Here is a 26,156-nt window from a genome sequence, read left to right as displayed (position 1 = left end):
CGGAGCGGCGGGCGGCGATTGGCTTTGGACGAGGAAGTAGGAAGGAGGCCGGAGGGGCGAGCGGCTTGCGGGGAGTTCGCGGCGGCGGCGGCGGCGGCGGCGAGCGGCGCCTCCCCCCCCCCCCGTCCCCGTCCCCTCCGGCCGCGGCCCCGGTGCCCGCCCGCTCCCCCCCCCCCCCCCCCCCCCTCCGCGCCGGCCTCTGCGCGCCGCCCGCCCGGGCCGCGCCGGATCGCGACGCCCTGCGGCGAGGGCGGGCGGCGGCGGCGGCGCCTCATCCCCATCCCGCAGCCGGAGAGGCGGCGGCGGAGGAGGCGGCGCTGACGCAGCAGCGTGGAGCCCGGGACTCGGGCGCCCCGGGAGGGCTCCCGGCGCTGGATCCGTCCCCGGCCGGGGCCTGCGGCAGCCCCGCGGCGCGGGAGCGAGCCCCGGTGAGTCCCCACGCGGCCGCGCAGCGCGGCCCGAGGAGCCCGCGGTGGCCCCGGCGGCCCGGAGCAGGTGCCGCCGCGGCGGGGGCAGGCGCGGGGACCCCCGGAACTTTTGTGGCCGCCCGCGGGGGAAGGCTCCGGAGCGCCCGGGAGGGCTCCCGGCGGCGGCGGCGCCCCGCGGGGCAGCGGCCTCGGCGGCAGGTGGGGCCGGGCCGGGCCGCCCCTCAGGTGCGGGCGGCGGTTGAGGCGCGCTCGGCGGCCGTTAACTTGCCGAGTCCCGGCGGCGTGAGGCCGAGCCCCGGCCGGGCCCAGGCCCTCGGCCCGTTGCTGCGGGTCCTCCCCGGCGGCTCGGCAGGACAAAGGCGGCGGGGCCGCTGACAGGCGGCGGGGCGGGGGCCGGGCCTCCGGGCCGGGGAAGTTGCGGGGGGCCGGTGCGGGCTCTGTGTGCTGGGGGGGGGTTGTGTGTGTGCTATCGCCCCGGGGGGCCGCGCAGCGGCGAGGGGAAGGGCTCGTCTCGGCTTCGGAGGCGACTCCCGTGGGCTGGCGGGGCCGCTCGCTCCGTGCCGGGGCGGCGGCCGGCGGCGGAACCGGCTCTGCCCAGCGAGAAGTTTGCCCGGGGCGGGCGGTGCGGGGAGGGTTGCGTCGGGGGGGAGGCCCCTGGCTTGGGCGGCCGTTAACGGAGCGGGGCGAGTGGTGCGGTGCCCCGTGAGGTGTCGCGATGCGCGGGGTGCGCAGCCCATCGACGGGCGCGCAGGTGGCATCGAGCCTCTGCGGGGCACGGCGGAGGAGTTGGGATCGCCATCGTGTTCTGCCCTCCCCGCGCCGCGCTTGCCGTGTGCTTGCCGTGGCTCGGGGCATCTCGCCTTTCCTGTCGGTAGCTCCGGTGGCCGGGAGCTTGTTTCCTCTTCTCCTTTTGTGTAGCCGTGGCTCCTAATGGAGGCAGCTCCGCTGGCTCCCTCTTTTCCAGCTGCTTCTCCAAGGCGCAGGAGCCAGCACATGTGACTGGGCAGATCTCAGCAGACTGGCGAGTGCTCCCTGGGCTACTGCTGACAGCAGCCACCGGCGCAGGGATGCTCACACCGGGCACGGGGACTCCAGGGGACCCCCTCTCTTCCCAAAGAGCAGCCGCCATAACTTGAATGACAGCGTTTGGGATCTGTTCTGTTTGCCTCCTCCTTTATTCCTTACCTCCCCCCTCCGCCTTCCCTTCCCTCTTTCTCTTTCCACGAGTGCTTATCTGAAAGAGGTTCTGGTTTTGTTGTAAAGAATACAGCTGCCCGTGGTGCTCGCTTTCCATCTGAAGTCATCATTGCCAGCACCTCGAAGCAAAAGGCTTTCTGCTTGCCTGGTTAATTGATCTGTCCATCAGTTTGCCACAATTAGAGAGCTTTTGCCCCAGCCTGATGGGCTCGGGATGATCTTTGGTGCTGCGGTTGCAGGGTTGTGTTCTAGGGACTTGTTTTAAGGGTTTCAGCCCTTATAGTTGTGAGAGGGAGCGTGACACGAGCTGGATGATAGACTGATGCTTTTGAAATCTTAATGTGATTTAAATACCAGCACGCTACTGATGGCTTTAACAGAAATACGCTGCTAACATATTCATCCCGAGCCATCCTTCACGTTTGTCATGTCCTGGCTACCTGAGTCCTTCTCCAGCTTCAGCTGGAACTGTCTAAATATTTGCTCGCGATAGGAAACTGTGTGTTAGTCTGATTTAACAGGACATTTTGGATTGAAACATTGATTTCTGTTTGTTTTCCCAATGAATTCAGTGCAGCGTTTTAAACAGAGCAGCGGTGTAGACTTCCCAGCTGCTCTGCTCGGGCAGAACTGTGTTGCTGCCATGTGAAGTGGAGCATCACTTACAGCTGTAAATCCACCAGAAGACACCAAACCTGCGGGTGAAAGTCATTCCTGTCCCCCTTGTGACGGGTGGATCCTTTCGGGATGCTCTGTTTGCTGTGGTTTGGCAGTGGCAATTGCACAGAACAATATAATGCCACTTAGAAACGTAGCATTTGGGGGAAAACCGGTCACAGCCTCGCTCCTGTGGCAGGAATGTTGTTCTTTCCGAAGCCGTTGAGGTTTTCCCATCCAACTCCACCGGTTAGTCTGCTGTTGGTGCTCTGTCCTTCTTGCCAGCCATCTGCATCACCTTTCTGCCTGCCAGCCTTATTTAGTTGGGGTTGTTTGCCCTCTCTGGGCAGAATCTAAGCCGATTCTGTTAGCTCTGAGGGTGTGAAGTGCTGCTGCACAGCCGGTGGGACGCATGTGCCGGTGCAGTCTGTGGGTATCTGATTTAGATAGCGCTTGGTAATGATCTGGGGGGAAATACCCCCTTCAGCAAATGCTGTTCTAATAGTACTGCAGTGCTGAAAACAAGCCCTTGGGAGCAAATCCATCCAAAGTAAACAGCTGAAAAATAATGAGGCATCATAGGCAAAGGCACATGTGCTGTTTGGATCAGGAGGAAATGAATGATTGTATCTGGCGGGGCTAAAATCCAGAGGTGTGCTCAGATGGGCCAGTAGCACATCCAAAAGCCTTTTCTGCCTTGTCTACTACTCGGTTACCCCTGGTGATGCACCCCATGGAAGTAACAAAAGGAACAAGCCCTGCTTCATGCCCAGCCACCTGAACTAATCAAGTCCCAGGTATCCTATTGTTAATAATACCTGAAACAGCAGGGAAATACAGAAAAAACCCACCCAAAAGAAGCCCTCCAAAGCAGTTGTAAAACTAAAACCAGCTTTGGACACGAGCTGGTGCTCTGTGCCATCGGCCCTCGGGGCCAGCCCAGCGTGTGTGTGACACCAGGGACACTTGATGGTCCCAGGGGCTTGCTCACCCTGCCCTCCGGTCTCCTGCTTCGCCTCACAGCCTGTGTGTGAGCTGCTGGGTAGCTTCGTGGCCGTGGATTTGTGCCTGCTGGTATTGCCTCAAAGTGGAAGGCTGGGGGGTGGTTGGAGCTTGTGGATGCAAAGTGTGTTTAAAGGGGAAGAAAGAAAAGAGGGAGGCTTTGCAGGCAGGACCTGGGGGATCCGTGCTCCTTGCTTCAGCATCGTGGCCCTAAGGCTTGGGGGAAGGAGAGGCTTCTGCAGAAATGCTCATTGCTGCCCGGCACAGCCGTCTCCTTTCCATTTGGACCAAAGGCAGGGGTTAGTGGCAAAAAACCCCCAAGGTCATAGAGTGGGTTGGAAGGGACCTTGAAGCTCACCCAGTGCCACCCCCAGCTGCGGTCAGGGACACTTTCCACTAGAGCAGGTTGCTCCGAGCCCCATGCAGCCTGGCCTTGAACGGGGACGCGGTAGATTAAAACTCATGGCCAGGTTGCAGCTCTGAGTGAATGAGTTGGCTGTTACAAGATCATTACACTATAAGCTTTCACACTTGCGACCCCCGCACCAGCAACCAGTATTCTTTAAATAGGGAAAATGCACTTAAATGTAATACTGCTAGTTTTATTTCTTAAGACAGAAAGAAATGTGATTGTGTGGGACAATGCAATAGGCCTTTATCCACTTAGTGTCCAGGGTTGATATTCTAGCATGAAGCTTTATTATAGAAACATAGACTATAGTGGAGTCACAGTGATGTTTCACCTGAGAGTATAAAACATCTTCTCGTAGAAGAACAGCACAGTGGGAATCTTTATCTTGCTGTAAAGAGAAAAGGGGGACTGATGTTATCATTGAAAAGCAAAACCAAAGGATGTCATTAAGGAGAAGAAGTCTAAACGTGATTTAAAATTCATCGTTTTGCCTGTTCTCTGTCCCCTGTCAATATTTGTGCCACTGGAATTTAATTCATCTGTTACATGTTATTTCTTCTCTGGCAACGGGGGTGAAAACCCACATGAAATAGAGAGCGTGGGGAGCTGGTGCGATGTGAAGTGCAGCCAGCTGGGTGAAGAGAGCAGCCGGAGCCTCTCTTGCAAATCTCTGAGCTGTCAATATTCCAGTAATATCATTCACAAAGAATATTTCAAGTTAAATTGTGCTGGAAGCCCCTCAGCTGGGTTCGGCAGTGCCGGGCTCTGCTGCTGGCCGTGGGCAGCTGAAAATGAGGATAACTTGTCTGCAGAAGGAAGTGTATTTCCCACATTCCGCTAATCACACAATCCCGGACTAGTTCGTGTTGGAAGGGAGCTTAGAGCCCATCCAGCTCCAACCCCTGCCCCGGGCAGGGACCCCTTCCACTGGAGCAGCTTGCTCCAAGCCCCTGTGTCCAACCTGGCCTTGAGCACTGCCAGGGATGGGGCAGCCACAGCTTCTCTGGGCACCCTGTGCCAGCGTCTCAGCACCCTCCCAGGGAAGAGCTTCTGCCTAAGAGCTCAGCTCAGTCTCCCCTCGGGCAGGTTCAAGCCATTCCCCTTGGCCTGTCCCTACAGGCCCTTGTCCCAGGCCCCTCTCCAGGTTTCCTGCAGCCCCTTTAGGCACTGGAGCTGCTCTCAGGTCTCCCCTTCAGGAGCCTTCTCTTCTCCAGGCTGCCCCAGCCCAGCTCTCTCAGCCTGGCTCCAGAGCAGAGCTGCTCCAGCCCTCGCAGCAGCTCCGTGGCCTCCTCTGGCCTCGCTCCAGCAGCAACACGTCCCTCTTGTGCTGTTGCCCCTGCGCTGGGTCAGGACTGCAGGGGGGGTCTCTCCTGAGTGCAGCAGAGGGGCAGGATCCGTTCCTCGACCTGCTGCTGCTCACGTTCCTTATCGCTGATACACACTGAAGTTCATGGAGTCTTCCGGACAGGGTGTGTGGTCATTCACTTGATGTGAGTCAAAACTAAGGTGGGGGACACTTGTGATTCTTGCCTCTGTTCACTCAGGTGTGACCCTGCTCACTGCTTAGGCAGCTGTTAAATGTCCTCACGGTGATGTGCCACCAAACCTGTCTTTCCTCAGCCAGCTGAAAACCTTGGGAACGCGCAGCTTAACGCTCCATAAGCCCTGTGGCACGGAGCATTCCCACTTGGTGTCCGAGCTGTGCCGGTAGCAGTGGAGTCTAGCAAATAAACACCTATTAAGCTGGGGAAGGAATGTGTGTCAGCTCCCGGAGAGCACAGCGTGCTCAGGGCTTTACGTCCTCACTTTTCACACGTGGCAGGGCTGGGAATGCTGCTTTTATCACCTTTCCTTACAGTTCTGACTTGGGGTGTAGGTGCGTCTTCAGTGAAGATGCTCAATTGAGTTCTTGCTGAGGGCTGCTTTCAGTCATGCATTGTGTAAGTCTCCTTCCTTTGCTGTTTCAGTGTCCCAGTGCATTTCGAGATGGGCAGTCCAGGCTTTTGAGGGGTGTTTACTGCAACACGTGCAGCCACACACCAGGATGGAGAAGTCTGGTGGCAGCAGCAGAGCGGCAGCTCAGCTCAGCTCATCATTAGCACATTGAGTCTCAGATCAGTGCTGGAGACCAGCTTGGTTCAGGGAGGCTTTGGGATGCCTGTGTTGTGGCTGTAACTTGCAGCTCACCTGTGTTGTCGGGGATGGAAGCGCTTCCAGAAGCTGCCCGTGGAGCAGGAGGGCTCCTGTGTGGCGGAGCAGAGTGGTTCGGGCATGGCGTTAAACGTGTCGTGGTCAGGAATAAGGTGATGTTTCAGTTTAGGGCTGTCAGCCGCTGTGCTCCTCGTGTCCCACTTCTCTCAAACAAAGGTGACTAAACATGATGATTTTTATATCTCCCCCCCTCCCCTCCCTTTGTAAGCCACATCCCAGGAGTGCTTGTGGCACCCATTGTTCTTCAGGCAGGTTTCTGAAGGGCTTTCTCATGCTCTGAAACCACGCAGCTTGCCCAGCTCAGCAGGCTTGGTTATTTGTATTTAAATAGAAGATCCTGGCTTTTAGCAACTGCGTCTCTATCAATATTTCAACTTATTTACGATGCTCTTACAAATAAAAAGGAAGCATTTTCTAGCATCGATTTGAATAAAACCGCTTTGCTGGCAGCTTAGGCTTCCCCCCCCCCGCCCCAGCATCTGAATTATCATCCTTTAACTAAAACCCCAGTGCCGGGGAAGCATCGAGATCCACGGGCATCGCTGCTTCCTACGTACACGGTGCATGGCTCTATTGTTCCTGGCTGTGGCCTGTGTAAAGCACGGGAATAGCAAGCTTTAGCCTGCCTTCCCGCAGCACCGCGCTGTCCTCTGCCGCTTGCCTTCACTGGGGCTTGGAGCGCAGAGGACCTGGAATGAAGGCTGAAATTGGCAGCGGGGAGAGGAAGGGGGGAGCACGGTCGGGTTGCCTTTGGCAGGCTGGCAGGGACGAGGCGCTGCTGCGGGCGAGCGGCTGCGGCAGCAGCACGTTGCCGGAGCGCCGGCGGATGCTGCCCGAGCCGGGGAAGTTCCTTCAAGTACAGAGGCTGTGGATGGAGGCGGCTCATTGCCGTGCCGCACAACGGGCTGGTGTGCTGCGGGAGAGGGCTGTCCTCGTGGGTTTAACGCTGTGAATCCCGTAGGAAGGATGGAGAGGGGCATCGAGGCATCTCCCTCTGCGGGAGGAAGGATGGAGAGGCAGCGGGGGAATGCAGGCGGTGAGGGATAAGCGGCAATAATCACATCGTGATAACACGGGGGAGATTTGGAAGGCGGCGGAGGAGGAGAGCAGAGGCTTGGGAAGGAAATGAGCGGGCAGCAGGAGGTTTGGGCTTGGTTTAATTTAAAAAGCAGCAACTAGAAACCAGATGCAAGAGGCGTGTTTGGTTTGGTTTCTTTGTTTAGTTTGGGCAAAGTCAGTTCGAGGAAGCCAGGTTGGAGGTGGTTCAGAGTAAGGAGATGCAGCAGAACTGCCCAAGGTGAGCAGGGCAGCGAAGGCGGAGGCTGTGGCAGCTGTATTCATGTAGAGAGAGAAGGACTTCTTCTGAAAGCCCTGGCCGACCTGCAGGTGATGGGGCAGGGAGGAAAAACCTGGCGGCTCGGACAGGTGATTCCCAACCTGGGGATTCCTTCCACTGCAGCAGATTGCACAAGCCGGGGAAGTGAACCAGGCATGCGGGGGCTTTGTGCCATAGGCAATCACTTTATAACCCCAACTCTTGCACATCCCTAATTACCTGGAAGTGGTACATAAAAACCCCAGCGTGTCCTGGGTAGTGCCTGGTGAGGCAGAGTGTGGAAGCGCTGTCTGCCCCCCCTTTCCCTCCTGAGGACGCTGTTACCTTGGCTCTCCCTTTCTTAGGTGCTGGATTTCATGAAAGATCTCTAGGAACGCAGTTATTGGGGATTTCTGCTGTGTCCTGGTTGCAAAGAGGCGACTCCTTTCAAATCCCATTAGAGCAGTGGGATTGGGAAAGCCTTCCGTCAAAAAAGCCATTTTCCTTTCTTCCCATTTCCCTTTCTTCCCATGGAGCGGAAGAAGAGCCAGGGAATAATTCCCACTTCAGCATAAATTACCAGCTTGGCTGAAATCACAGTCCTGACACCTCTGGGGCTAGGGAGGTGTGATTAAAGCCTTCCCTTCTCCGTGCTGGGAAGAAGGAGCTGTGGGTCAGCATCGATCCTTCGGAATAACTTCAGGCTGGTGCTGAAGTCTGTGATGCGGATAGCGTGGTTACAGGACAGACAGGACATTGCTACCTGCAGAAGGCTCTTGCCTGCACTCAGAATGTGTCATTTCCATCATTCCTCCTGCCTGAAACCACTAATGAGCTTAAGAACTCTTCTGTTTCCTTAACAAAGATGCAGTCCTTCCCTCCAGACAAAAATGCTGTCGCGTGCTCAGCGCGATGCTTTCACTCAAACACAATGGGTGATCGCTGACCTTGCCTGCGATGCCACCTCAAAGCTCATTACTAAATAATGAGGCCATCCTTAACCTTACCCCAAAGTTTGGGGGTTTGGGGACCTCGGGGAGGGTGGGTTTTGTATTGATAAATGACGCATCCCAAGACTCGGCCTTGAATTTCAGGCACTGGGCTGTTCCAAACTCCATCTGTCCACTAAGTGAATGTCAATCCAATTTAAGCTTACATATGTTTCCAAGGAAACCATCAGAGGCGATGGTGAGGAATGGACCACGGAGGGCGGGGATGCCAGCCCCACGGCAGCTTCCTGCTTCCCAGTACTTTACCGTGATTAAACCCTCCTTGGCTGTAATAGCCCCGTACAGAGCCGTGGTTGGAGCGCTTGGAGCTGATAGAGTTCCTCTCGGAAGGGTCTGTTGTGTGGAAATGAAACCTGGGCAACTTAAAAACACAAAAAGAAGGGGAAAAGTGGTTCCAGGTGCTGCCCCCGAGGTCTCATTCCACCTCTTGGGAGCTTTCGCTTTCCCATATAGATCCTGGGTTTGTATTAGGGCTTTGCACTTTCCCATATAGATCCTGGGTTTGTATCAGAGCTTTGCACTTTCCCATATAGATCCTGGGTTTGTATTAGAGCTTTACCCATTCCCATATAGATCCTGGGTTTGTATTAGAGCTTTACCCATTCCCATATAGATCCTGGGTTTGTATTAGAGCTTTACCCATTCCCATATAGATCCTGGGTTTGTATTAGAGCTTTACCCATTCCCATATAGATCCTGGGTTTGTGTAGTGTGATCCTCCTTTTCTTTCCTTTCTAGCAGGCTGGAAAGCTCATGCAGTGTACAAGAACCTGCCCAGCCCCTCCGCTGAACAAAGCAAGCTGTGAATGCTGTCTCCCTGTTTAGAAGGCTTTATTTGGGGGGGGGTGTCTAAATACACGTATATAAATCGGAAGCTTTTAGGTAAATGAAAGAGCAGTGTCGTGGTCACATTAAAAAGCAAGCAAGCATCCTGCTGCTGCGCACTGGCGTGGCTGTGCGCTGTCGGGGCGGGCAGCAGTAGTGGCATGCGTTGCCTGAGGAGCAGGGAAGCAGCGGAATATTGGGCTGTGAGCTTGTGATAGCTCAGACCGGTGAAGGTGCTGCCGTGCCCCGAGGGCTCAGCTTTTATCTGAGGGGTGATTGTTTCCAGGCTCAGCCTTCTGGGGATGTGAAAGGAAGCCTGTAAGGTTAAAGGGAGCAGATCCTGCCGCAGCAGAGAACAGGCACAACTCGTGGCGTGTCCATAGGGCTCTGGGAAGCATCACTCAGCTCTGCATGGCGAAGCTGTCAGCAGGGTGGGAAGCAGCGGGTCTGGAGCCTGAGAGGCAGAGTCTGTGCTCGGTTTCTGTTTAGAAGAAATGGGGGGGGGGGTCTTTTCCCCATTTCGCTGAATTCATCTTTAATTGAGAGGTTAAAGTCTGGAGAAGGCAGGCTTGTCGCTCTGCCTCCCTTCCCAAGGAGCAGTGTATTCCTGCCTGTTAATGCAGCTCTTAAATAGAACATTTATCTTAGTTATTGAAATGGGTTGTGAGGTTCTCACTCCGGAGCTCTAAACCAGGACATTAGCTGTCTTTTTAGTTTAAAGAATGCTGCTGGCACGCTTGGGCTTCACATGCTTCACAGTGACAAATGGCTGAAGGAGGAGCTGAGATTCTGCTATCCGGGGATACCCTGCATGGGTCTGTTGTATGCTCGTGCCTTGTAACTGTGAGACGAGGCAGGAACTCCTCGGCTCAGGGCTCTTTGCAGCAGTTGTCCAGCGTCAGATCCTCTTTGGATGCGGTCTCCTGGGATGTGGACTGCCAGCAGCAAGCCGGGCCCCGGGGAGGCAGGTATCCAGGTGCTGGGAGTTGGCCTTGGGGCTGAGGCTCGTGGTTGTGGCCGTTGGTGGAGGCGGCTTTGCAGCACATAGCTCCTTATCAGCTGTTTACCCTCCGCATGCGGGCACAGCATGGGAAAGCAGAGCTTGCTGAGGCATCCTGGTATCTTCAGCAGCTCCTCCCTGCTCTGCTGCTGCTGGAGCGGTACCTGCGAGCATCTCCTACTGCCCCTTGGGCTCAGGTTCATGCGGCAGCTCCTACAGCTCCAGGCATCCCGCCATGGCCTCGCTGGTCAGATGACCATGGGCTAGCTTTGGCTTTGCCTGCCTGTTCCCCAGCCGGCTGCATCTGTAGCTCTGAACCGTTTGCACCTTTACCCTGGTACTCTTGTGCTGGTGACTTGGATGTATGAGGGTGTCTTTCGCTTCCCCATCCATCTGCTCCATGTGTGGAACATCTCAATGATCTCAAATCCTGTAGCTGCCAATCAAGGGATAACAGTGATGACTTTTTTGTTTCTCCACTCATCAGTGCTAAGAAGTCCTCAAAAGTTTTGCTCTTTGTTCCCCATTACAAATACATTCTCCTTGAAGCCAGAGTTGGAGGGAGCACCAAGCTGGAGGCAGTTGGTGTTCTCAAACCATCAGAGGAAGGTGTGAAGAGCAGCTTGCTGAGCACTTGTTGGACTCTTGTACCCAGCACTCAGCACACTCAGATGGGGCTGCCCCATCCCTGGCAGTGCTCAAGGCCAGGTTGGACACAGGGGCTTGGAGCAAGCTGCTCCAGTGGAAGGGGTCCCTGCCCGGGGCAGGGGTTGGAGCTGGAGGAGCTTTAAGGCCCCCTCAACCCAAACCAGTCTCTGATTCTTTGATTGATTCACGTCTACCTGTGTATAGAAAAGGAGCTTGAAACAGTTGTAGTCCTCCTGCTGTGGGGCAGGGGATGAACTGAACCAAAACGTTGCTGGCAGACCTTCTTCTATTTCTTTTAATCTCAACTTCTTCAGGCTTTCTCCTGCCTTTTCTCGCCCAGCAGGAGGGAAAGCTGTAGTAAAAGGCTTCTAAGTTTCCCTAAGTGCAGTTTAAATCCTTTCCTTCTCCTCTCATTCCCTGGAGGAAGCCCTGTCAGCACCATGTTACATGGTAGGAGCTTTTCTCTCCACCCTTTTCTCCACCCTCATGACCTCAGCCCCTCCGCCCTCTCCTCGCTGGTCACCTCCGAGTCCTTCACCCTCGCTGCTCATCCCGTATTCAGCGCAGCATGGAAGGCCATGGGCCAGCTGCAGCTTGCTCCGGGCTGGCCTCCTTCCCTGTGTCCGACACGCAGCTCTCCTGGGGCATCTCCCCCAGGACACTGTTCTCTTATGACAGTGGGCTCCTGTTGGCTCAGCCAGCTCCTGCTCCTCGTTGGACCACGGTGGGACGTGCCACCTCGCTGCCCGCTGCCCAGCTCGCACTTGACGATTCTCCTGCTGACTCCTGCCTGTCTGGTGTTCAGGTGGGGTGTCTGGCCCTGATGGAGGGCTCTGAGTTACGTTCTTTAGCTGTTCCTCTGGGCCATCAAGATGGCATGTGGACCCATAGCTTGTCTTCGGACTCGCTGCCTCCCCCAGGTGTTACAAGCAAGTGAGCCTGTGACTTCCTCGTAGAATACTACATGACTTGCTAATAAACTACTGAGGCACGGCAGGCCTGCCCCCAGGGAGCCTCTTAGCTCTGTTTTGTCATGGGATCGTTGGATTTGAGGAAAGGCCACCTCTGAGTCTACCTTACGGTGGCTTTCTTTAAGCCATGTACATGGAAGATGTCCCTGCCCTTGGCAGGGGGTTGGAACAAGACGATAGTTAAGGTCCCTTCCAAGCCCCATCTGGGATTCTATATATCCCCCACTGGCTCCCGGGAAACAGCCAGCAATAACTGAGGAGCAAACCCCGGCGCTTTATTCCTTGTTCTCAATGGTTCTGGATTTTTAAGTCAATTTTTCCTCCCGTAGCTGTGCAACATGCCACGAAACGTAAGCAGTGCTTTGGGGTGATGCAGTTGCAATGGTTCCCCTCGTTGGAAACGCCTCGCTTTGAGAGCTAAGTGTGTTTAATCGCTCCCTTTCTGAACGGCCAAAGAGCGTCACGCCTGTGTAGGCAGATAAATGCAAGTTAATGAGTGGATATAAACCAGAGCGCTCCCAGCGCGGGTCTGCGAGTGCTGTCCAGTCCACTTCAAGGTGATGCGTGCTGCCGTGACTGACCGAGCCTGGGGCACAAGCAGATGTGTGTGTTTAAATGTTCCCCTAATGATATGGGGAAAGGATGAAGGAGCTGGGGCAGCTTCTAATGGGACTTAAATGGGCTCTCGTGGAAGCAGCGTTCCAGTGATTGGGCTTCTGGGTTTTGAGAGTGGCTGAATTGCTTGTGCTGGGCTTGTGGTTTCTGTTGGTTTAATACCACTTAACAGTTCTTGTATGAAGACAGGCTGAGGAAGCAGGGGCTGTTCAGCCTGGGGAAGAGAAACTGCGTGGAGACCTCAGAGCAGCTTCCAGTGTCTGAAGGGGGCCTATAGGGATGCTGGGGAGGGACTCTTCATCAGGGACTGCAGTGACAGGACAAGGGGTAACGGGTTAAAACTGAAACAGGGGAAGTTTAGGTTGGATCTAAGGAGGAAATTCTTTCCTGTGAGGGTGCTGAGGCACTGGAATGGGTTGCCCAGGGAGGTTGTGAGTGCTCCATCCCTGGCAGTGTTCAAGGCCAGGTTGGATGAAGCCTTGGGTGGGATGGTTTAGTGTGAGGTGTCCCTGCCCATGGCAGGGGGGTTGGAACTGGATTATCTTGAGGTCCTTTCCAACCCGAACCATTCCTTGATTCTATGATGTATAACAACATCCAACTGTCCTGCTGGAGAGTTTGCTGCCGACCACATCGTGCTGGCTGCTGGGCACCAAAACTGCTCTTCTGGCTCTGCTTGGGACCTCTGGCAATGCAGCCGTTGAATCCCTCTGCTTTCCAGGGCTAAAATGATCCAAAGGAAGTTTGTGCAGGGATTCCTCTGCCCTGGCCAGAAGTGGTGTGGCCGCAGCCATGGTGTTGGACGTGGTGAATGCTCCATGTGCAGTGCTTGGGTTCCTCCAGCCCGGTTCCGGGACCTCCAGTAACTGTGGGCAGAGCCAGTGCTGGGCACTTCAAACCTTCAAGTGCTCCTTGCTTAGTAGTGCTTAGTAATGAGAGGTGTAATTGCCAAGCAATTAACTGTGAGCACTTCATGGCTGGTGGAGGCTCGGGCTGCTCTGACAGAGACGTCAGTAACTTCAGGTGTCAGACTGAGCTCTCATCCATTTACCTGCACCAGTGGGGCTTCCCGCATGCTCCCCATTGACTCGTGAGACCCCACTTGCAGCACTGGGTGCAGTTCTGGTGTCCTCAGCACCAGGAGGACACGGTGCTGTTGGAGCAAGGCCAGGGGAGGCCACGAGGGTGAGCAGGAGCTGGAGCAGCTCCCATATGGAGGCAGGCTGAGAACATTGGGGCTGGAGAAGAGAAGCTGCGTGGAGACCTCAGAGAGGGCTACAAGGATGCTGGAGGGGGGATCTTCGTCAGGGACTGCAGTGATGGGACGTGGGGTGATGGGTTCAGGCTGGACCAGCGGGGGTCCAGCTTGGATGTAAGGAAGGAATTGGATGTAAGGAAGGAATCCTTCCCTGGGAGGGTGCTGAGGCGCTGGCACAGGGTGCCCAGAGAAGCTGTGGCTGCCCCATCCCTGGCAGTGCTCAAGGCCAGGTTGGACACAGGGGCTTGGAGCAAGCTGCTCCTGTGGAAGGGGTCCCTGCCTGGGGCAGGGGTTGGAGCTGGAAGAGCTTGAAGGTCCTTTGCAATATAAACCAGGCTGGGATTCTGGGATTCCCAAGTCTGGAACTGCCTTCCACCTCTCTACCCGCTGCCTTGCCAGAGGTGTATTCCTGCGTGCTAATCCCCATAGCGGAGAATCAGTCCATAAACTGCTCTTCAAAAACCAAAGCAACAGCAAAAGCCCCTTGTGTGAATTGGGTTGTACAGGTGAGTGTGCTAACAGCACCTGCAGAATGAGGAAACCTGTTCTCCTCTGAGAAATGAGGTATTGCAGCACCATCCAGTTGGGCTCATGGCTTTTCTGGCTGACCTAATACTTTAAACCAGGTGGGTTGTGAAATGTTGAGGAACTCTTCCATTTACCTTATATTCCTTTGTAAAGGCTGTGCTCTTGCATGCAAAAGGAGGAGGAAAGGCTTTACAGTGAGCTTAGTCAGGCTTGGCCGCTTTATCTCCGTCATAACCCTGACTGTTCTATGATTCTATGCTAACTGTGCGGCTGGAAGCTGAGTGGATGCAGACCTGTGTGCGGTGTTGGTTGATGCTTTTGTGAAGGAAAAACAGTGATTGTGTGTGTCTTAAAGTATTTTGTGTAGTTACACTCAGGTGGGCAGGCTTCTTGGGGAAACGTGATGAGTTTTAGGTACTGGGACCGTAATGGGTGCTCTATGCAGCCCTGGGGAGAAGGGCTTAGGGAAGCTCCCCATGACCCGGCTTCAGTGTGCGCTTGAGCCCAGAACCCCGCCATGAGCTCAGGGAGGGGGATCCTGCCCCTCTGCTGCACTCAGGAGAGACCCCCCCCCCCAATCCTGATCCAGCTCTGGGGCAGCAGCACCAGAGGGACATGGAGCTGTTGGAGCAAGCCCAGAGGAGGCCATGGAGCTGCTGCGAGGGCTGGAGCAGCTCTGCCATGGAGCCAGGCTGAGAGAGCTGGGCTGGGGCAGCCTGGACAAGAGAAGGCTCCTGAAGGGGAGACCTGAGAGCAGCTCCAGTGCCTGAAGGGGCTGCAGGGAACCTGGAGAGGGGCTTGGGACAAGGGCCTGTAGGGCCAGGCCAAGGGGAATGGCTTGAACCTGCCCGAGGGGAGACTGAGCTGAGCTCTTAGGCAGAAGCTCTTCCCTGGGAGGGTGCTGAGGCGCTGTCTGTAAATGTGAAACCTGTGATTTTTAGGTACTGTAACTTTGCTCTCCCCTGCTCGGAAGAGCTTTTTAAACCCGCAGAAGTTCTGCCCAATTTGATGAGAATCCGTTAAACTCCAGCCACATCCGAACTTTGATTCCGTAAGTTCAAACGCAGCGGAGTTTAGCTCCTCTCGCCGCTCAGCGCGGTGCTGTGGTTTCTAAGCCGTACAGGGAAGGAGCATGTTTGCTCCCAGGGATTCCCATGGGAATGCAAGAGCTTTGTAAAGTCTTTCTTTGGCTTGATTTGTGGATGGGGATTCCAGCTCTCAAACGGAAAACTGCTCAGCAGCAGTCGTCTTCTGCCACCGGTGTCCTCAGCTGGGGAAGCTGGAGGACGCGGTATTTCAAGCGATGGTGGGAAAGCGAGAATGAAGAAGTGGAAAGCCTGTTTTCTCTTGACACGTCTGTTGCGCTTTCAATATAAAGAGGAATCAAAACCTCTGATGGAGGAAACGTGAAATCCCACAAAGGTGTTGTGCTTTATGGACAGCTTGCTTTGTACAGGCCAAGCTGAGGTGGAAGCCAGGAGAAGAGAAGGCTGCGTGGAGACCTCAGAGCAGCCTCCAGTACCTGAAGGGGGCCTATAGGGATGCTGGGGAGGGACTCTTCATCAGGGACTGCAGTGACAGGACAAGGGGTAACGGGTTCAAACTGAAACAGGGGAAGTTTAGATTGGATCTAAGGAGGAAATTCTTTCCTGTGAGGGTGCTGAGGCACTGGAATGGGTTGCCCAGGGAGGTTGTGAGTGCTCCATCCCTGGCAGTGTTCAAGGCCAGGTTGGATGAAGCCTTGGGTGGGATGGTTTAGTGTGAGGTGTCCCTGCCCATGGCAGGGGGTTGGAACTGGATGATCTTGAGGTCCTTTCCAACCCGAACTATTCTATGATTCTATGATTCTAAGTAATGCGATACTACTCTCAAACAGAGGAGCAATAGGTATTTCCAAGCGAAAGATGATACAGTCCTTAAGTGCTTCTTCTGGAACTGGAAATGCATCCAGATTACAGTTTTAGTGTGAAGAGGTGGTTCTGGTCAATGTGTGTCAGCTGGGGATGAGTCAGAACACAGCAATCCTCAAAGGTACGACATGAACTTGTTGCTGAGCATAGCCCTTTGTGCCTGCTGGGTTCAAGGCTTCTGTGGAGTCAAGTTTAGGTTACACACGAGTGTCTGTTGGATGTAAAGTCCGGTCTCTCTCTGGAAGTGCTCATCTCATCCATCCGTGGCAGTGCTCAAGGCCAGGTTGGACACAGGGGCTTGGAGCAAGCTGCTCCAGTGGAAGGGGTCCCTGCCCGGGGCAGGGGTTGGAGCTGGAGGAGCTTTAAGGTCCCTTCCAACCCAAACCATTCCGTAACTTTTATTCTGCGCTCCTCTCGGAGGTAACTGATAGAGTCGGTACCTGGAGCCGCAGCGCCAAGGATTTGGACACTGAGGTGGAGCACTGCGTTATTAGTTTTGAGGGATGCTCTGAGGTGAGGAAAACAGGATGAAGGTTATTTAAGGGAGGGGGCAAGTTGTTGTTGAAGTTGTATTTGGGGTCGGATTTTAGGAAGGTTGGTTCGCTGTTGTATCCCAGGAGTGCCTTCCCCTTCCCTGAATCCCCTGCATTGTCTTTTTTAATCCCCTAACACAACTTTTGAGCCTGTCGATCACTAACATCTCGTTTGGACCTCAAAGGCGCTGCCCTGACAGCTTCCAGTCAAAAGAGTGAAGAGGGAATGAAGACCTTTGCGGAGAGGGATGAACCAGAGAGAGGAGCAGGGAATTCCAGAGCTAGGATGGCAACGACAGCTTCGAGATGGAGAGGAGCTGTCAGGGCTACACCTGCCCTGGAGATTCCCAAAGGCAGCGTGGTTCGCAGATGCATGTGTACTACCTGAAATCCCGGCGCATCCTGACTTATTGAAGCAGAGCAGCTTGGAGGAAGTTCCTGAAGCGGTTGTGGAAGTGTGTGATTATAATAGATGGAAGAGCTTTAATAGGCGCTACCAAAAAAATCTTACACCTTGCTGCTCAAAATAAAGTCTTGGAATTAATTTGTTCTTCCATTTAGTCTGCAGGAGCAGGCCCGGTGCCAGAGCTGCGAGCGGAGTGACGTGTGATTGATGTTTTACCAGACTCAGCCTTCTGCTGTCAAGGAATTGAGTTTGCGTTTTGCATAGACGGCGAACGAGAGGCGCGGGGCTCGGCGTTTGGGTTGGTGGTTTTAAAGCTTGATTCAGTTGATTGGCAAAGCTTGCGCTCCTTCTAAAAACACGACTGTCAAAGCTGCCCTGAAATGCCGTTGACTTGGGGCTTCAGACTGCTCACAGACATCTCGCAGGCTGGTGGTGGCGGAGCCGGCACGGAGGCAGCTTTCTGCTGAGCCTATTTAAAGCTCTAATAGGCAACTCTTTGTAAGCGCCTGGTTCTTAATATATCTCCTCTTTGGTGCATAGTAGAAGTTGCTGCTGCTGTTCTGTGGGGGATTTGTGAAGAGAGGTGCAGATGGTCTGGTCCCGGCACCTCTCATCCTCCTCTTGCTTCATCCCCGTACTCTGCCTGTCTTCGTGAATAGGAAGCCTTCATGACTGCTTCAGTGGGGAGTGATACAGCAAAGGCCAAGGCGGCTCATGCAGAAGTGCGCTCCCTCAAAGTTGTCAGCCTCAAGGCAGGTCGAACCTGCTTTTCCCCCCACCTCCACCCACTCATCTCCTTCTCTTGCAAATGCCAGGGCTTTCCTTTGCTGTACGTGGGCTTGGATTGCAGCAGCGCGGCTGGGTCCGGTTATCTGTTGTTTTCCTTCCCCCCCCCCCCCATTTGAGAGGTGAGGAGCTGCTGGTGGGCTTTGCTCTGTGGGTATAATGACGGTGTTTGTGCAGGCAAAGCAGTGGTTTCTGGTTGAGGAGGGGCTGGCTCTCTGCGTGCAGCTCGTTGCCTCGTGTCTGTAATGACATGGTTGCACCTTACGTGTCCCTGGAGCCCCTGAGCCACTTGGTGCACAGGCAGTTCAGAGAGGAGCATCCAAAGCTGGTGGCTGCTGACCTCAGCGTTCGGAGTGGCCACAGGTTCCTGCGCTGCAGCTGGGAGGCTCTCATAGGAAGCACCAGTGATGAATGCAGGATTGAAACGCTGGGTGGGAGCTGCTGTGCTCTGTCACTCCTGAGACATCTGTTCTTAATAGATAGGCCAAGGGGAATGGCTTGAACCTGCCTGAGGGGAGGCTGAGCTGAGCTCTTAGGCAGAAGCTCTTCCCTGGGAGGGTGCTGAGGCGCTGGCACAGGGTGCCCAGAGAAGCTGTGGCTGCCCCATCCCTGGCAGTGCTCAAGGCCAGGTTGGACACAGGGGCTTGGAGCAAGCTGCTCCAGTGGAAGGGGTCCCTGCCCGGGGCAGGGGTTGGAGCTGGGTGAGTTTAAGGCTCCTGCGTCCCAAACCAGGCTGGGATTCTGGGATTGCTTCCAAGTTTGCCTGTGTGTGTGATGGGGTTGGAGTTCTGGGAGGCGAGGGTGCCCTTGCTTGTGGCTAAACCCGGCTTTTGCACCTCTTTGGCAGTGGTCGATCATGAACCTGTGCTTGTGCCACTGCCCCTTGGCTCTACCTCCCTGGACCCATATCCGGTGCTGTTTGCAGGCTGTGAACCAGCATCTGAGCCTTCCCCAGACAAGCACTGCTTTGTGCTGGGGTCACGAGCGAAGGCTCGTGGCAGCTCCGGGGGGTGGAAATCCTTGGTTCTTATGGGCCATAGGAAGTGTTTTTTCCAAGTGTTGGCTTTGCAAACGGGTGTTCAGGGAGGGCTTTGCACTGAGAAACTTGGGCTTTAATGCAGGTGGGTGAAGAGCCTGCGGCTGCCAAGCTTCATCTGGTTTTGGCGACTGACGTTTGGCTTGTGGGAAGTAAGACGTGACCTCAGCGTTCAGTTGTACTGCGCATTCAACCTAAGTGGCAGCCTCTCCGTGCAGGCAGTAACACGGTTTCTTAGCATCAGGAATGGGGGAAGGAAAGCTGGTGCCTTTCCAAGCAGGAACATGCATTAGTCCCCAGACGATACATCTTGCATTGATTTTGAGGAGACATCTTCCTGCTCTCCCCCTGACCTGTACGCGGTTCTTTAGCACTGGCGTTGAAAGGCTGGCTTCTCTCACCTAGAGAGGAGCTGCGTTCGGTACTTTACTCCCAGGGGAAAGCCTTCCTCAGCAAGCAAAGTTAAGCAGAGAACCGCAGGATCATTTAGGGTGGAAAGGACCTTTCAGATCATCGGCTCCAACCAGGAATCCAACCCTGCCAGGTCCTTAACGGAACAGTTCCTGATCCAGTCCCTTCTCCAAAAGGGGTTAGGCTGAGCCCAAACCTCCCGTGGCCGTGGGCAGAGGTGTGAGCCTCTGCTCTGCCGGGAGATGCGGGCATTGTGAAACGCTGCCCGGGCCTCTCCGGGCTCTCCTCCTGCCTTTGGCCGGGGCCTTTGGAATTCCACTTTGTGCATTCGAGGCTTTAAAAAGGACGCTTCCCTCCGGGGCTGGCACATTGTGTGTCTGGGCTGGTTGTTGGTGCTGCCGGCAGAGAGGGAGGTCAGAGCCTGGGGTTCGGGAAGCATCTCCTGCCCGGGGCTCTGTGCCTGCTCCGGATCCTGGAAAGGCTCCTGTTTGCTGGGCTCTCCCGTGCTTCCGTGGGGCAGCAGGGATTGCTTTTTCTCTTTATTTCCCCCCCTTTTCCTTGTGACCTTGCTGCTTGTTGGAGCTGCGCAGAGTGTGAGAAGAGCCGGCGAAACGGCGTTCAGGCGTCCCTGCAGAGCACTGGAGAGCCCTAGCACCAGGCAAGATCCAAAGCCGGATAATGGCACTCGGACAGGCCCTCCCAGGAAATCAGCTGGGGAACGTCCCTGCTGGGGTGTACCCAGGTCTAACCCGTGCCTCTGCAAGTGGTCAGCCCTGCAAGCAGGGACTGCACCCCGGCGTGCTTCCTGCTCGCTTACCATTGCTTTCAGCCGGGGACGGGGCTCCTGGCTCGTAATTGCAGTCGTTTGAGCGCTGTGATTTATCACGGCCGCACATGTCCTGCAACACTCCCAGCTATGTGGCTGGAGCAGTGCCTTTCGCAACGCAGCCGTAATTGCTGGTGTTGGAGCAGGGAGTGGAGCACAGCGTTGGCCCATCAGCTTCCAGGCATCCCGACTGGTGAGAGTTGCCCCAGATCCCTTTCTGCAAGCCACGGGCGCGGGACTCGCATGGCTTTCAGGAGGTGCTGGCCAAGGGTTCAGGCTGTGTTGATGAGAGAGAGAAACAAGCTTTTCCTGCAGTCTAATGAGCTGTGTGCGCACGGTTTTCTCCGGAGCATGCGGATGATGGAGCTTTCGATGGGCCTCCGGAGGAAAATCAGGGCTGGACGCTGGGCAGACAAATTGCAGCCTGCAGCAATTACAGCTTCTCGAAGTGTCTGAGACCGAAGCGATGCTTCCGCTGGTGGGACTCGCGCAGCCTGTGGGTAATCCAGCCCGGGATACCTGATGCTCCCATGATTTATCCGGATTTCCGAGGGCTCCTGGGGGGGCTTCCTTCGTGCACCGCGTTCCTCACAGCCCCGAGAGCCAGTGAACTGTGAAAGCAGCAGAGAAAAGGAGCCAAGCCTCCAGACACTTCCACTTACAGGGCTGTTGTCATAGCCTAAACTGCGCCAATTGAAACGGACGCAACTTGTTCAAGTAACAGGGGCTCAGAGGTGACCAAGCGATGCTGTGCACGGGGAGGATTCGTGCTGTCCTAACTCTGTGTGTCTGCCTGAAGTGCCAAATGGATTAGGAGCTTTAAAAGCTTTAAGTTTCTGTGCTTTTTGGCACCGTCTCCTTGGAACCAGTCTCCGTAGTGAAGCTTTGGAAAGGAAAAGGTGCTTGAGCGAGGAGTCCCAGACCAGTTGCTTCTCATTTCACTTGCAGTCGAGTGACAGGGAGGGAGAGACAGATGCTGCAGCTGCGTGATTACAGCAAATGCAGCTGTTACCACACTTGCCTGTTTTCCTCCTAATGAGGCATCAGCTCTCTCCTGGTTCTGCTGTTTGGGTACTGGCTTTATTCTAGCAGCAAATTGGCCCGGGGGGTTGATTTTTCTTGTTCTGATCCAGTTTGGGTTCAGTTGTCAAGATGATTTTACGCAAGCAGTCCCGTTCGAGGAAGGATGCAGCACTTCCAACTAGCTTTAAAGTGCTCGGTAGGCTCCGGGTGCAGCTGCTTGCACTGGGCTGCGCTGAACTCGTTTCATTTCCGATGGAGCTATAGCTAAGTCTCCTCACCGTTAATCCAGTTCCCCAGCTGCAAGCAGCAAAGGGGGAGTTCTGGCTTCAGGCTCTTTCCAGTTCTTTGTGGTTTCTTGGAGGTTTCTGAGCACAGTCGGTTTGTCTTTGCTTTGTGAAGCCATCCAAAGGTGGCAGGAGGATGAAGAGCCTGACACTCTCCCTTCGCAGCTGAAAGGAGTACAGTGCTGACTGTAAGTCATCTCACTTGACTCTGGAGGCACGATCCTCTTGACTGTCAGAGGGTTCAGTTTGAGCAGCAGTCGAAAGCTTCACTTCGGTGGTGTGCTGGGGGAAGAAAAGGGATTGCTGGGTCATGGGTAAGGCGGTAGTATTCACTGCTGTGTGCTCTTTGTCAGGGAGGGGGTGAGCAGGAGCATCCCTGTCCTGGGTTCAGCAGCAGCAGTCCCTTTTCTCCTTAGTAGCTGGTGCAGTGCTGTGGTTTTGACTTTCAGCCCAGGAACAGCGCTGATAACACCGATGGTTTTAGTTGCAGCTCAGTAATGCTTACTCTGACCAAGGACTTTCTGAGCCTCATGCTCTGCCAGGGAGGAGGGGAAGCTGGAAGGAAGGAGAGACAGGACACCTGACCCAAACTAACCAAAGAGGTATTCCATACCACAGCACATCATGCCCACTATATAAACTGGGGGCAGTTACCCGGAAGGGTTAGACCTCTGCTCAGTTGGGCTGGGTATCGGTCAGCGGGTGGTATTCTCTCCCTTGTTATTTCCCTTATCATTATTATTGGTGGTAGCAGCAGTGGTTTGTGTTATACCTTCCTTATGGGACTGCTCTTATCTCAAGAGCACCTCCCGTATGAAGACAGGCTGAGGAAGTTGGGGCTGTTCAGCCTGGAGAAGAGAAGGCTGCGTGGGAACCTCATAGCAGCCTTCCAGTACCTGAAGGGGGCCTATAGGGATGCTGGGGAGGGACTCTTCATCAGGGACTGCAGTGACAGGACAAGGGGTAATGGGTTCAGACTGAAACAGGGGAAGTTTAGATTGGATCTAAGGAGGAAATTCTTTCCTGTGAGGGTGCTGAGGCACTGGAATGGGTTGCCCAGGGAGGTTGTGAGTGCTCCATCCCTGGCAGTGTTCAAGGCCAGGTTGGATGAAGCCTTGGGTGAGATGGTTTAGTGTGAGGTGTCCCTGCCCATGGCAGGGGGTTGGAACTGGATGATCTTGAGGTCCCTTCCAACCCGAACTATTCTATAATTCTATGATTCTATGAGTTCCATGCTTTCCATTCTCCTCCCCATCCCTCCAGGAGCAGGGGGCATGAAGCAGGGGAAGTGAGCGAGCGGCTGCGTGGTTCTGATTTACTGGCTGCGCTTAAGCCGCGACAATCCCCTTGCAAGGCATTCCATACAGAACAGACAGTTCTGTGGGCATGGGGATGCTTCTTGGTGGTCCAATATGCTAAAGCTGACTTTTGTTCAATGGAGTGAAACAGTAAGACTGTTTGGTGCCTGTGGCTGGGTGTGTGCTTGCCATGAGAATGAATGGTAGGTGTTTTTCTTCATGCCTGTTCCAGTGCCTCTCCTAAGCTGGCTGCAGCATCACTGTAGCAGACCTGCAGCAGGCCCTCTTTGATGCAAGGCTTGGGGTGGCAAATCATGGAGAATGGAAAAATTCCATTGGAATTCCATGGAACATTTGTCCCTATCAAATTTTAGACTGGAGATTGGAAACAATTCCTGCCCCAGAGGGTGCTCAGGCATTGGAACAGGCTGCCCAGGGCAGGGCTGCGGGCACCGGCCCTGCAAGTGCTCACACACCGTGGAGACGAGGCCTCAGTGCCATGGGTTAGGGGTGGCCTTGGCAGCGCTGGGAATGGTTGGACTGGATGGGCTTAAGGGGCTTTTCCAACCTGGTTGATTCGATGGTTCTCCAGGCTGAGGGTGACTTCTGTGGAGAGGGGAGAGAGCTTCTCCAAAGGAGGTGTCAAGGAACAGATCTAAACCATTGAAGCATCGCATCAGTAGGATATGGAGCAACTGTTGGTATCTCCTTTCTCTCCCTCTTGCTCACAATTTAAGGTCCCTTCCAACCCAAACTATTGTATGATTCCATAATAAATTCACATTATGCATGGCTCTGGATTATGCAAAAGAAAGAAGTCTTCCTTATGTTTTAAAGATAAATTCACAATATGTGAATAGTGATAGCAAATCACAAGGAAGTCAACAGCAGTCAAAAACAAGGTCTTCTACTTTTGTATAAGTGCCATTGCTAGAGTAGTAAGATCTGTGGCTAAATTCACAAACTAAATGTAGATACATATTAAAAAATGGTTAGAATGTCAAAATCTGAATGCAAACCTGTTATAGAATCATAGAATCATAGAATAGTTAGGGTTGGAAAGGACCTTAAGATTGTCTGGTTCCAACCCCGCTGCCATGGGCAGGGACACTTCACGCTAAAGTATAAAGTATAAATAGAATGGTTTGGGTTGGAAGGGACTTTGAATCTTATCTAGTTCTAAGCCCCCTGCCATGGGCAGGGACACCTTCCACTGATCAAGGTAGCTCAAAAGGCCTATCTTATCTAGTAGCATCTAATTAAATTCTGTTAATATTTATTTTCATATTTTATTTTATTTCAAATTTTCTAGAAATTTGCTCTGGAGTAACAAGGTTCATTATGGATGCTGAACCTGGTTGTTCCCACCTCCGTTAGATTCATATGGCGGAAGAAGGACCTGGAAGGATAAACAATGAACCGCTGTGGGTCATGGCAGTTATTTTATCACGGTGATATCATGGGGAAGTTCCCTGTGTAGAAAATGCCCCTTTTTAACCACACTTTGTAACTGATCCACTCAAAACCGGGTTATTTATACTGATAACATACTGATAGTATTGAGCCAGTGCAGAGCAAATGGGACTTAGTCATGGGTTTGAAGAGCAACAGAGTTCACCTGACTTTGGGTTTCTAGTGGGAGCTGGAGGAACAGCCTTCTCCTGGTCTCCAAACTGAGTAGGTTGGGAGAAAAAAGTTGGGGCTGTTCAGCCTGGAGAAGAGAAGGCTGCGTGGAGACCTCAGAGCAGCTTCCGGTACCTGAAGGGGGCCTATAGGGATGCTGGGGAGGGACTCTTCGTCAGGGACTGCAGTGACAGGACAAGGGGTAACGGGTTCAAACTGAAACAGGGGAAGTTTAGATTGGATCTAAGGAGGAAATTCTTTCCTGTGAGGGTGCTGAGGCACTGGAATGGGTTGCCCAGGGAGGTTGTGAGTGCTCCATCCCTGGCAGTGTTCAAGGCCAGGTTGGATGAAGCCTTGGGTGGGATGGTTTAGTGTGAGGTGTCCCTGCCCATGGCAGGGGGTTGGAACTGGATGATCTTGAGGTCCTTTCCAACCTGAACCATTCTATGATTCCATGTGGCAGTGTTGCTGGATGGTGCTGCTGGCTTCCTTGCTGGCACTGAAGGGATTTACTTGGCTGTAAATGCCCAGATGTGCGCAATTGGCTTGTTTTGTCTGTCCACGGGTTCCTAGATGCTTACTTCTTCATCTGGAGGTCGGTGCTTCAGAGTACTCGAGCAGCTGACCTGTGGGAGAGAGAACTTGCAGACCAGATGCCAGGATTTATGTAGATATAATCTCCCTTTATTAAAACATAACAGAACAAAGCTGCCTGTGATTGTTTGATTACTGCTTGTGCCGGAGAATCTCTCGTGGCAAAGGGCTTATGTGAGTGAGACACTTAAAACGGATGGAGCTGAGTCCTGGTGCTCTTCCCACTGTAATGCGTTTTTGACTCAGTATCTCTGTTGTCATCTCTGCGTGTCCAACGCGAGTGTTTCTCTTGCCATTCCTGGTTTCAGCCTGTCAGTGCTGAAGGCTGGGTTAGAGGATTAGGTGGAAATGTGTTACAGCAAGGCAGGATGCTGCCGTTTGTTCCACACTGAAAGGTGGGTCTTGTGTCCAGGCTCAGGGGAGAAGGAGGTGGATTTCTTGCACTTGGAGGATGGATACTTTTCACTCATCTGAACACTAACGGGTTATGAAAGGCCAGCAAGTGAAGGACGTGCGGAGAGCACCCAGAAGCTCAGACTGCTGCTTGTGGAGGCTTGAGGAGAAAGAGGTGGCCGATGCTGTCAGCTTGGTGCTTCCCTAGGAGGATGCTGAGGCGCTGGCACAGGGTGCCCAGAGAAGCTGTGGCTGCCCCATCCCTGGCAGTGCTCAAGGCCAGGTTGGACACAGGGGCTTGGAGCAAGCTGCTCCAGTGGAAGGGGTCCCTGCCCGGGGCAGGGGTTGGAGCTGGATGCACTTTAAGGTCCCTTCCATCCCAAATCGCTCTGGGATTCTGTGCCGGTTTCTAAGGCAAGCCATGGGTGTGTATTTGGGGTTTTTCACCTTTCCGCTGAGCACCTTTGCCAGAGGCTCAGTTTCTCTGTAGGGACAACAGAAAACAGGATGAGAGCTGCAAGGAAACCACCGGCCCATAGAGTGTGGGGAGTTACCCTTCCCAGGGCATGGGTACATCGGGTACATGGGCTGCCGCTGCCAAACCCTGCTCTGGCCCATGTGTTACTGAAGTTACAGTCCAGAGGTGCTGCGTGGTCACTCGGGCCTCTTGTGCAGGCAGAATTCCAGCTCTGGAGGTCACAGTCTGCCTGCCTCGGTAAGCATCCCCCTCATTCCCAGAACCTCTTTCTCTTATCCGAAGAACATGGATATAGGGAAGTGTTTGCTCCCCACAGAGCACTCCCGTTCAGGCACAGCCGTGGGATGTATCCTGGCTGTAACAGGGCGTAAGGAGTCAGTTATCCCGAAACGCATTGGGAAGAGCCTGACATCTAGAAAAGCAATGGGCAAACCACAGTGGTTTTCAATGCCTGAGTTTCTTTTAGTTAATGCATATG

The 26,156-nt window shown here is 54.2% G+C and overlaps 1 protein-coding gene across 2 annotated transcripts in view; it reads left to right on the top strand.

Moving 5' to 3' along the window:
* The first annotated feature begins 232 nt into the window (after window positions 1-232).
* BAHD1 (bromo adjacent homology domain containing 1) overlaps window positions 233-26,156 on the top strand; it is a 43,656-nt gene continuing 17,732 nt past the window's right edge. Inside the window, exon 1 of one of the 2 annotated variants that reach the window (XM_065684140.1) lies at window positions 233-428. The gene's annotated coding sequence lies outside the window, so the exon portion shown is untranslated. Of the gene's footprint in view, window positions 429-25,868; window positions 25,916-26,156 lie in introns of those variants that run through there. The other variant, XM_065684139.1, reaches the window with a different exon arrangement.

The sequence above is a fragment of the Lathamus discolor genome, chromosome 6 (genome assembly GCF_037157495.1).
Source record: "Lathamus discolor isolate bLatDis1 chromosome 6, bLatDis1.hap1, whole genome shotgun sequence".
Classification (NCBI taxonomy): domain Eukaryota; kingdom Metazoa; phylum Chordata; class Aves; order Psittaciformes; family Psittacidae; genus Lathamus; species Lathamus discolor.
This window is presented reverse-complemented; position numbering and strand designations above follow the sequence as displayed.